Source organism: Rhipicephalus microplus, chromosome 3 (genome assembly GCF_043290135.1).
Source record: "Rhipicephalus microplus isolate Deutch F79 chromosome 3, USDA_Rmic, whole genome shotgun sequence".
NCBI classification, from domain to species: Eukaryota; Metazoa; Arthropoda; class Arachnida; order Ixodida; family Ixodidae; genus Rhipicephalus; species Rhipicephalus microplus.
In genome coordinates, this window is record NC_134702.1 from 244,409,982 (window position 1) to 244,419,446 (window position 9,465).

The 9,465-nt window shown below is 46.0% G+C and overlaps 1 long non-coding RNA gene and 1 pseudogene across 1 annotated transcript in view; one reads left to right on the top strand and one right to left on the bottom strand.

Annotated features, from left to right (window-relative positions):
- The window catches only part of LOC142804196 (uncharacterized), a 232,430-nt gene that overhangs the window by 118,248 nt on the left and 104,717 nt on the right, over nt 1–9,465 (bottom strand). The gene's annotated exons all lie outside the window — the stretch shown is intronic.
- Nucleotides 24–7,471, top strand: LOC142802675 (uncharacterized; annotated as a pseudogene).

A 9,465-nucleotide genomic window follows, 5' to 3' on the forward strand; every position in this document is an offset into this window, starting at 1 on the left:
GCCTCCGTTAGGCAGTGCCTAGGAGGATATATATAAAAAAATTGCTGGAGTGGAGGGAGCGCTCTTCAAGTGAAGCCAGCGCCGCCATGTTGTGGTGGGCAGAAAGCTCGGCTCGGCTGGCTCGGTGGCGGCCAGCGCTGCCAGTTCACCTGCAGCGACGGTGGATTGCGGTTCGTGCGCCTGTCTTTCCTTGACAAGTGTGTCTCTGCAGTGCATTCGAATGCGTGCGGCTCGATTCAAGCGAGCATGGTACAATCCTGCGTAGCGTATGGGTGCACAAATCGCGCGATTCCTGCTTCCAAGATCACATTTCACAGGTGCGTACTGAAAGCACGTAGTGCTTACGCGGTCTAATACGGCTGACTCGTGTTTTTCATTGGTAGGCTTAAGGAATTAATATTTGGAAATTATTGGCAGGTTTCCAAAAGATGCTGAGACACGGAACCTATGGGAGCGAGCTGTGCGTCGTGAACACTGGAAACCGACAGATAAAGATCGCCTTTGCTCTGCGCACTTTGATCCGGCGTGTTTTGACCGGACCGGACAAACAACAAGGTTGAAAGCGGGAAGTGTGCCGACTTCGTTCGCTGCTTTTCCTGCCCACCTCCAGGCACCGGTAAGCATCGGAACTTCGCAGATATAGTGCTCTGACATCAAGGAGGTTGGAATGACGTAGACATATCTCTTCTGTCGTGTTTTGTCGACGTGACTGCATTGCTGCGTGTTTCCTCGCGAGCTTTTCGTCCCGTTCGCTCGTTTACAATATCGCTCAACACACGATTAGCGCATGATCATTGTCGAATGTTCCCGAACATGCTTTCGTGAATACATATATTCATGTTATGAGCAATAATTGAAGTATATATATCATTCTAAAAGTAGTTAATTTCCACTATGTGCTTATTTCAGGTGAAAAGGAAGCGGCCAGCACCAAAACCTCGAGGATGCAGTCCTGCTCAGCAGCAAGAGGCCTTAAATACTGAAGATCATGTCACTGTATCACCATCAAAGCAGTGGTACAAGACGAAGTTGCAGGAAACAGAAGACGAAAGATTGCACTTGAAGAAAAAAATTAAAACGTTGCAGCAGAGCAAACGAAGGCTGACACAAAAGAAAATCACCGCTGAAGAAATTATTAGAGGCATCGAAGAACAAAAGCTTTTGTCAGAAGAGGGCTCCAAGATGTTCGATGCAGCATTTTCTCCTGACATACAACAGCTGCTTCACCGGGCACGGACAGAAAGTGGAGGTAAATACCCTCCAGAGCTGCGAACGTTTGCACTAACTTTACATTTCTACTCACCAGCAGCCTACGAATTTGTGCGATCAAAGTTTAATGACGCCCTCCCTTCGCAGCGCACAATCAGAGAATGGTATAGGTCTGTTGATGGCCAACCAGGCTTTACAGGTGAAGCATTTTCTTTCTTGGAGAAGTTGGTTCAAGGTCGCTCTGAAACTCTTTACTGCGCTCTGATTGTCGATGATATGTCGATTAGGAAACATGTTGAACTTGTCGGAGACAGGGTAGTTGGCTACGTTGATTTTGGAGCATCTCTTGATGATGACAGCCTTCCTGAAGCCACAAATGTTTGTGTTTATATTGTTGTTGGCATAAACATGAGGCTGAAAATTCCAGTCGGCTACTTTCTTATCCACTCGCTCACTGGTTCTGAGAGGGCTGAACTAACAAAACAATGCATTGAACGACTGGAATCTGTGAAAGTTCAAGTTGTCAGTCTAACATTTGATGGTGCGTCATCAAATTTCACTATGGCAAAATGCCTTGGTGCAGAACTGAAGCCTGATCCTGTCGAGTTCTCCACATCCTTTAAAAACCCAGTTGATGAGTCAAGGGATGTGCATATCCTGCTTGACCCATGCCACATGATTAAGTTGATTAGAAATTCACTGGCAACAATGTGTTACATCACTGATGTTGATGCAAACCACATAAAATGGGCTTACATAAAGGCACTGGAGGCTTTACAGCGCGAGGAAGGGCTCCGCCTTGGCAATAAGCTAACTAAGGTGCATATGCAGTGGGAGAAGCAAAAGATGAAGGTACGGCTCGCTGTTCAGGCACTCAGCGCTTCAGTCGCAGACGCTCTTGAATTTTGCGAGCAAACGCTGAAGCTGCCACAGTTTAGAGGTGCTAGTGCCACGGCAAAATTTGTGAGGGTATTTGATCATCTCTTCGATTTGCTAAACTCCAGAAATGCGTTTGCAAAATCATACAAAGCCCCCCTTCGAAAGCAAAATGAGCCTTGTTGGAAACCATTTTTTGCCGACGCTCGAGAGTACATATGTGCTTTAAAAGACCCATTCGGTCGACCACTTTTGCAGGGAACAAAGAGGACAGGATTTGTGGGTTTTCTTGTGTGTATACAGAGCACAGAAAGTATCTTCAAGGAACTCGTTCATGAAGGTCAACTTAACTATCTGCTCACGCACAAGATGAGTCAAGATCACGCAGAAACTTTCTTTGGCTGTGTGCGAGGACGTGGGGGGTTCAACAACAACCCTACAGCTGCCCAATTCATGGCAGCTTACAAGCGTCTATTGGTCCAGACAGAAGTGAGATCGTCCACCTCAGGCAACTGTTCGCAAGATATTGTTTCTATTCTGGGTGCATCTGCCTCTGCCACTACATTTTGTGCAACCACTGAGGTCACATCGCGAAGGTGTGCCATCCTACAACCAGAGGACCACGATTACACAGACCGAATTGACTATCCAGAGAGCCTCTCCACATTCGTTTGCTCTGTCGTGCCTTACATTGCAGGCTTTGTCGCTCGCAAAATCGCTACTACAAACACCTGTGAGTTGTGCATAGAAGCTCTTCATGGAGCGGATACATCTCTATTGGTGAGACAAAAAAATCGAGGTGGACTCTTTTACCCTTCCGAAGACGTTGTGTCACTGTGCGAAACAGCGGAAAAGGGGCTGCGTCGACTGCAGGCTTCCACTCAATGCCTTAAGAACATACATGCCAATACCAAACAACTAGTCCTGGAGATTTTGAGTCAATCACTGGAAAAGAGGTGGTTTTCACAATTGGAACAACATCTTTTTGACGTCGACGTGTTGGACAACCATATTTACAACTTGAGCAAGCAAGTATTGGAGCTGTACATCAAGATCAGGCTGCACCACATGACAAAGGAACGAAGCCGGGAACTCGTGAAAGACAAAGTTAGGTCTTTGCTTTCAAGACTCGTCATTTTTAGGAATCAGTGAAACAACTTTGCCATAACGTTCATGTTGGCTAAAGGCTGAGAAAGCTGTACAAATAAAATTTTAACACATGAAAAACGAACCGTTCTGTAGTCTCTTTAAATACTGCCAGTGTATCGGCGACTATGTGAGCACGTTTTTACTTCTCTAGCAGCAATCATTTGCGAAAAAAAAACGGCCGCGGAAGTGCACTATATGCTACGCGGCCGCCTTCCTGCCCACCACAAGATGGCCGCCGCCGGCTTCACTGTGCTCTATGGGTAAGTATAGGCGGCTTCCACTCCAGCAATTTTTTTATATATATCCTCCTAGGGCAGTGCCCTATATTGAAGTCGCTGGTAGCGCCACCACACGTGTGACATACTCTGCGTCAAGCAGGGGAACCCAGCAAGCCCACTACCCTATTTTAGCTCACTTTACCGAAGCCGTCGCGTGAATGAGGTTTGCCTGCGCTAGCGACTGATCGCGCGAAGACGATCTACGTCGCGTCGCTGTCGCGTGCATTTTCGCGCTTATGTGGTTTGGCCTTTAAACCTTTTTGTGCACAGCCGAGCGAAGTTGGCAGCGCATGACAGGGCGTCTGGCCACATTGATCTTACGTGCTCGCTCTGCTGGCTTTTGTGGCTGTAGGCTAGTTGCATTTTGTTACCGCTCACGCTGTTTTTTCTTTCTCTTGTGCCGTGCGAGCATGGTTGGGTAAACTACGCAATATGCCTGGATGCTGCTGTGCACCGGAGTGCAACTCTAACTATGCTCATGGACCTAAAACGCGCGTCTATCGGTTTCCGATGGACGCCGACCAAAGAACCGCATGGACGAAAGGGATCCCTCGCAAGGATTTTGCGCCCACAAAGTACACTGTGGTAAGTGCGTTCTTTCACTTGTCGCAGGTGCCTACGCATGTGTAAACTCACTCAGCTATGCAACTAAAAACCTTTCAATTTTCATTATTTGTGAGCTATGCCTTCGGGGCACTTGCAGCATATTTTACGAAGGACATGAGACACGCAGTATTAGTAATCGTGCTGTTTGCCTAATTTTTGTTTTCGCGCGACCAGTCTTGACAAACAGGCACTTTCCTCGCAATCTCACGCCTAGCTGATGGTCTGAGTCGCTCTAAACGGACTGCAGCGCCTGATCAAATCCTATGAGAGTTAGATTTAATAAGCAGCGCTCGCATGTTGGGCCGCCTAACAAGGCATTGCTACTATGATAATGCCCAATAATACAGCCACATTTTCTGATATGTAGTTGACGAATGTCCACTAACTTTTTCTTGCTTGATTTTTGTGCTATAAGCTCTGTTTCGTCTTTCTTTTTTTTTTCCAGGTGTGTGAGAGCACTTTCATACAAGTGATTTTGTAACCACGTCGACCTATCAAGATGAGAAAGCCGGACGAGTACTTGAAGTTCCTCTCCAGCTGAGACGACTCAAGTCTGGTGCTATCCCAAGCCTATTTCCAAACTGCCCTTCGTATCTTTCTCGTCCCGCTACTGTTGTCCGGGAAGGCCCTGAAGAGAAGCGGCTTCGTCTAGAGGGAGAATCGCTACAGAAGGCAATAAGGCAGTCCGCTGAAGCTCACGAAGAAGAGAAGAAAAAGAATAACATCAGTACTTTTGAAGACTTGCTCACCGCTCTGACAAGTTTCCAGACAAACACCTTCTGGACAAAACTTGTTACTCACGACTAAGTCCTCTTCCTAAACTTCCATTCTCAAGAAGCTCCAACTGTGCGTTTTTCTGTGACAGTGTCAGCTGATTTGATTGTGAAAGTGTTCATTGGTGACGTGCAGCTTAACAAGCTTGGGACCCTCGTGCTTCCTGTTTATTTGTGTGATCTGCGGGAAATCGACAAGGTCCTTATTGCTGTGCAAAGTTTGGCAGGAAACTTCTCCGACAGTGAAGAACGCTTGCAGATTGTCATGAAGAAGACAGTGGAAACACTGGATGAACTAGCGTCACAAAGTTTCCCACATGAGTGGCAAGTGGAAGTTGTCAAGTTCGTAAAACAGCAAGTCGGCATTTTACTGAGCAGAGAGAGAGAGAGAGATAAAGATGCAAGCAAAGGCAGGGCGAGCAGAACTTCGAGATACCCTGTGGACTTGCTAGTATTTGCTAGCCTTGTGTTCACAATATCTCCACATGCGTACAGATTTATTAGGTCCACATCAAAGTTGAAACTTCCACATCCCGACGCAATTAGACGTGTTTGTGGGTCATACCATGTGAACCCATGCTCTGAGCAACAAGATGCTTTATTTCTGTCGTATGCAAAGAGGCTGGCCGTAGGAATGGATGACCATAAAAAAACTGTGACGCTTGTCATGGACGAAATTCATCTGCAGCCCTACATTGACTACAAAGGTGGTGGTCTAGTAGGAATGGCTAGAAACAGTCAAAACGCAGCAAAAACTGCATATGTGTTTATGATTCAAAGCCTCCTGTCGTCAAGCAAAGACGTAGTGCACATCCTTCCAGTGGCGAAAATAGATGCAATACAGCTGCATCAATTTCTGCGTGAGCTCATTAATGGGCTGGAGGCAACAGGCTTTCGAGTAATCGCGGTTGTTTCAGACAACAACTCCATCAATGGGAAGGCAATGTCATTTTTTTCAGAGCCACGATAGGTTGATACGGTCTACAAGCATCCATCAGACCAATCAAGACCACTGTTTTTTATTTTAGATTCTGTTCATGTTTTAAAATGCATGCGAAACAATTGGCTTAACCACCGTAACAGTGGTAAATGTATGTTTTTTCCAGACATCGATGGACTACCTGACAAGCCGTGCGTGCTAACAGCTTCATTCAACACGCTGCTAGAGCTCCATGAGAGAGAAAGAAATGAGCTTGTACAACTTGCTCCAACATTGTCTTTGAAGGCACTGAAACCTTTGAACTTAGAGTGACAAAACATGAAACTTGTTCTCAAGGTGTTCAACAGTTTCACAATCGCAGCTCTCAACAGTGCACAAGCAGCAGAACTGCAGCATGCCAAAAGCACGGCCGATTTCATCAGCACTGTCGTAATGTGGTAGCGCATAGTGAATTTTAAGACGCCGGATAAAGGGAGGCACCTTTGAGATGACTTACAAGAGCCTATAAAGGTAATTTGTTGCCCCCAAGTCGAGTTTTTGAACAAAATAGTCAGTTGGCTCGGCTACTGGAAAAGCCTCAAGCATGACACTTCAGTCATGAGACGCACAATGCATTGCGTCACACGTCTCTTGCTCTTGTTCAGGTGACAAGCTACTGCCTTGAAAAGCTTGAATTCAGGTACGTCTTACTGAGAAAATTCCAGTCGGACTGCCTTGAAGACAGGTTTGGCAGGTACTGACAGTTAAATGGCGCACAGTACCATATCTTCATACGGCAGATGTATGAAGCGGAGCACAAATTGAGGCTGCAGAAGGTCCTCGAGCTGCCAGAGAGTGATGAGATTCCTCTATGTGCCTCCACTGATGAATTTCGTGATACTTTAAAGCAATTCCAGATTGTAGTTGGAGAAGAGGACATTGCTGCAAAGCAGCACACACTTCCAGCTACAACTTATGTCGCTGGTTATTGCACACATGCTGCACTCAAGAAGCTTAAATGTGCATTCTGTAAAGAGAATCTAGTTGTTGAGAGTAGGACTCTTACAATTGAGGCAGACGAGCTCATAACGAGTATCACAAAAGGTGGACTTAAGTTTCCCCAAGCCATCGTTGTGAACGCCGTACTGATGATGAATATTGTTCTCGAGAAACTGACAAGTGAAAAACACGCAGTCAAATTTTATGCCTGTGAAAAGCAGAAAGAACTGCTTGTTTCAATGACAACACTCTTCCTTGAGTGGATGAAGACTGATGTTTGTGACAATGGCCAAACGCCACATGTAGTGATGGGGTACATACTTAGTGCAGCTGCCAACACTTTGTTAAACAACCTTTGCAAACAACAAAACAACAAGCTGTCTGAAGCCAAAGCAGCTAAACGGAAACTGAAGCCACTCCAGGCGTAATCTCTCGCACATGACTGATGAAGTGTCCTTTGTGTTTATAAAGCCAAACCGTTTCAGCTCCCAGTTTCAACACCATCTACAAGAACATTTTGAAAATGTTAAAAGCTTTATCTCCACAATTTTTTAAAGTATTGTCACATTTTTCCTTTTGCTCTGAACATTGCCTTTTTTTGGCTCTTGAGCTGTTATGTGGAAGAATCATTTGAAGATTCAAATAGATCATATCTAACCCATTTCGTGTGTGTTCAATTACATCTGAAAATAAGTCAACTAAGTGTTGAAAAGATTTTACAGGTAATGTCATGTTTGCTTTATTTTACTTTTTATAAAAATATCGCATGTGAAAAACTTCGCATAAATCCTCGTTCAATAGTTTTATTTCATTGTTGGTTTGTTTTTAAAAGCATTTTATATAATAAAACATGCAGTCTTGTTTTGACACAAATATTCTAGTCCATTTACTGAAATGCAAAATAGACCCTCCAATGCTTTCAAAAACTTTACATAAACCAACGAGTCTGATAACGCGCCTTACTTCAGTATAATCATAACTCACACAGGCACACTTTCTTACGTGTGGTATCAGGGTGTCTACCAACCTGGAAAACCTGGAAAAGTCGGGGAATTTGAACACGCCTGGAAAAGTCAGGGAATTTCTGAAAAATCCGGCCAGGTCATGGAAACTGACTGTAGTCTTTCAGATCGTCACGAAAATATTCATTAGCATTAATCAAAGCTTTAAATATCGCTCCTTAAACCACACAGAACAGCTAAGCAGAAGCATAGTTAAAAAAAAGCAGTGCATAGCTGGCGCTTCTACTTTCCGAGTACAACGTTACTCACGCGCATAAAATTGTGCATGTTTGTCTTGGCCGCGATCTCAGCTCGGCTTGAGGGTTTTCTGGTTAGGCTGGAAGTGCCATCAGCAGAGGGCAAGGTGCACAGAATATGCGAGTTGTAATTATTTTTTTTACTGAAATGTGTAGTTTACAGGTGCGTAAATTGGACTGGGATACAAAAACAGTAGTAGAGCAAATATGGTAATCCAGATCGGATCCAATCCAATCCACATATCAAGATGCCTGGGCTGCAGCTATATTGCCATTCTTCTTGTGATGCCGTGAGCATGCGGGAGCGTCTATTTGCACCTCAACAGCTCGGGGTCACATGACCCTAGTTGCGACGTCACGTATGACGTCATTGGTTAAAGCGATCGTATGGTGGCTAGAATTGGGAGGTGACGCCAGCGCCCGCATATTCGCCGAGCGCGCGCGATCCTCGTTTTCAAGCGCCGCCGCGACGGCCACCACGGCGCTCCTGTCGGCATAGTGATGCGGGCGAAGCGCGCGCTCCGCGCTCTCTCGTCGACTCGCCGCTGGGTTCGCTGGTTCGCCTCTGGAAGCGTGTCTGGGTGTGTGCAGTTTTCCGCGTTGATGTCTCGCTTATGGCAAAATGTATTTAGTTGCTGACATGACAGTGTGAGTGCCGACCTTAGGATGAACTCCAGCACTACGAAAGCGAGGCAACGCCACTGCTTTGCTCCTGGCTGCACGAGCGGCTATGTGTCATCGAGGGAGCAAGGTCAGCGTGCTTCTCTTTTCTCTGTTCCCAAAGACCCTGCCCTCTTCGAAGCCTGGCAACGAGCCGTACCCCGTGCCGACAAGTCGTTGGACGTGAAGTCGGCGCTATGTGAGCTTCATTTCGACGAGCAGTTTATTGAGCGTTTTTACACGCATGTGATAAACGGCGAAACTGTTCAGATTCCCCGAGGGAAACCGGTGCTGAAATCTGACGCGGTGCCAACCATATTCCCAAATGTTCCTGCGTATCTTTCAAAGAAAGTGCCGAAGAAAAGGACGTCAAGAACATCCACTTGCGGCCTACCATCGAAAATTCGGCGTCAGGAACCAAGCACGTCTGCTTGCGAGGAGACAGCTGGCTCGTACAGCACAGAAAGCGACAGTAACCAAATACCTGTTCCGAATGTGCCCGCAATTCCCGACGTCCGCAAGTGTGGTCTTCCCAGCGCTTACTGGGCTCGACATCTAATTGCTGGAGCCGACAACGCCACGGTGTTTACAGTTTGCGCACTAGATGGTGACAAGTTGACTATTGACAAGTATGTGCTAATGACATCAGATGAAAACAAACTTCAAGCGACAGCTTTTGTGCAAGCCACAAAAATAAAGACCCTTGACATTACCGACATCGAAATGGCAGAAGAGTTG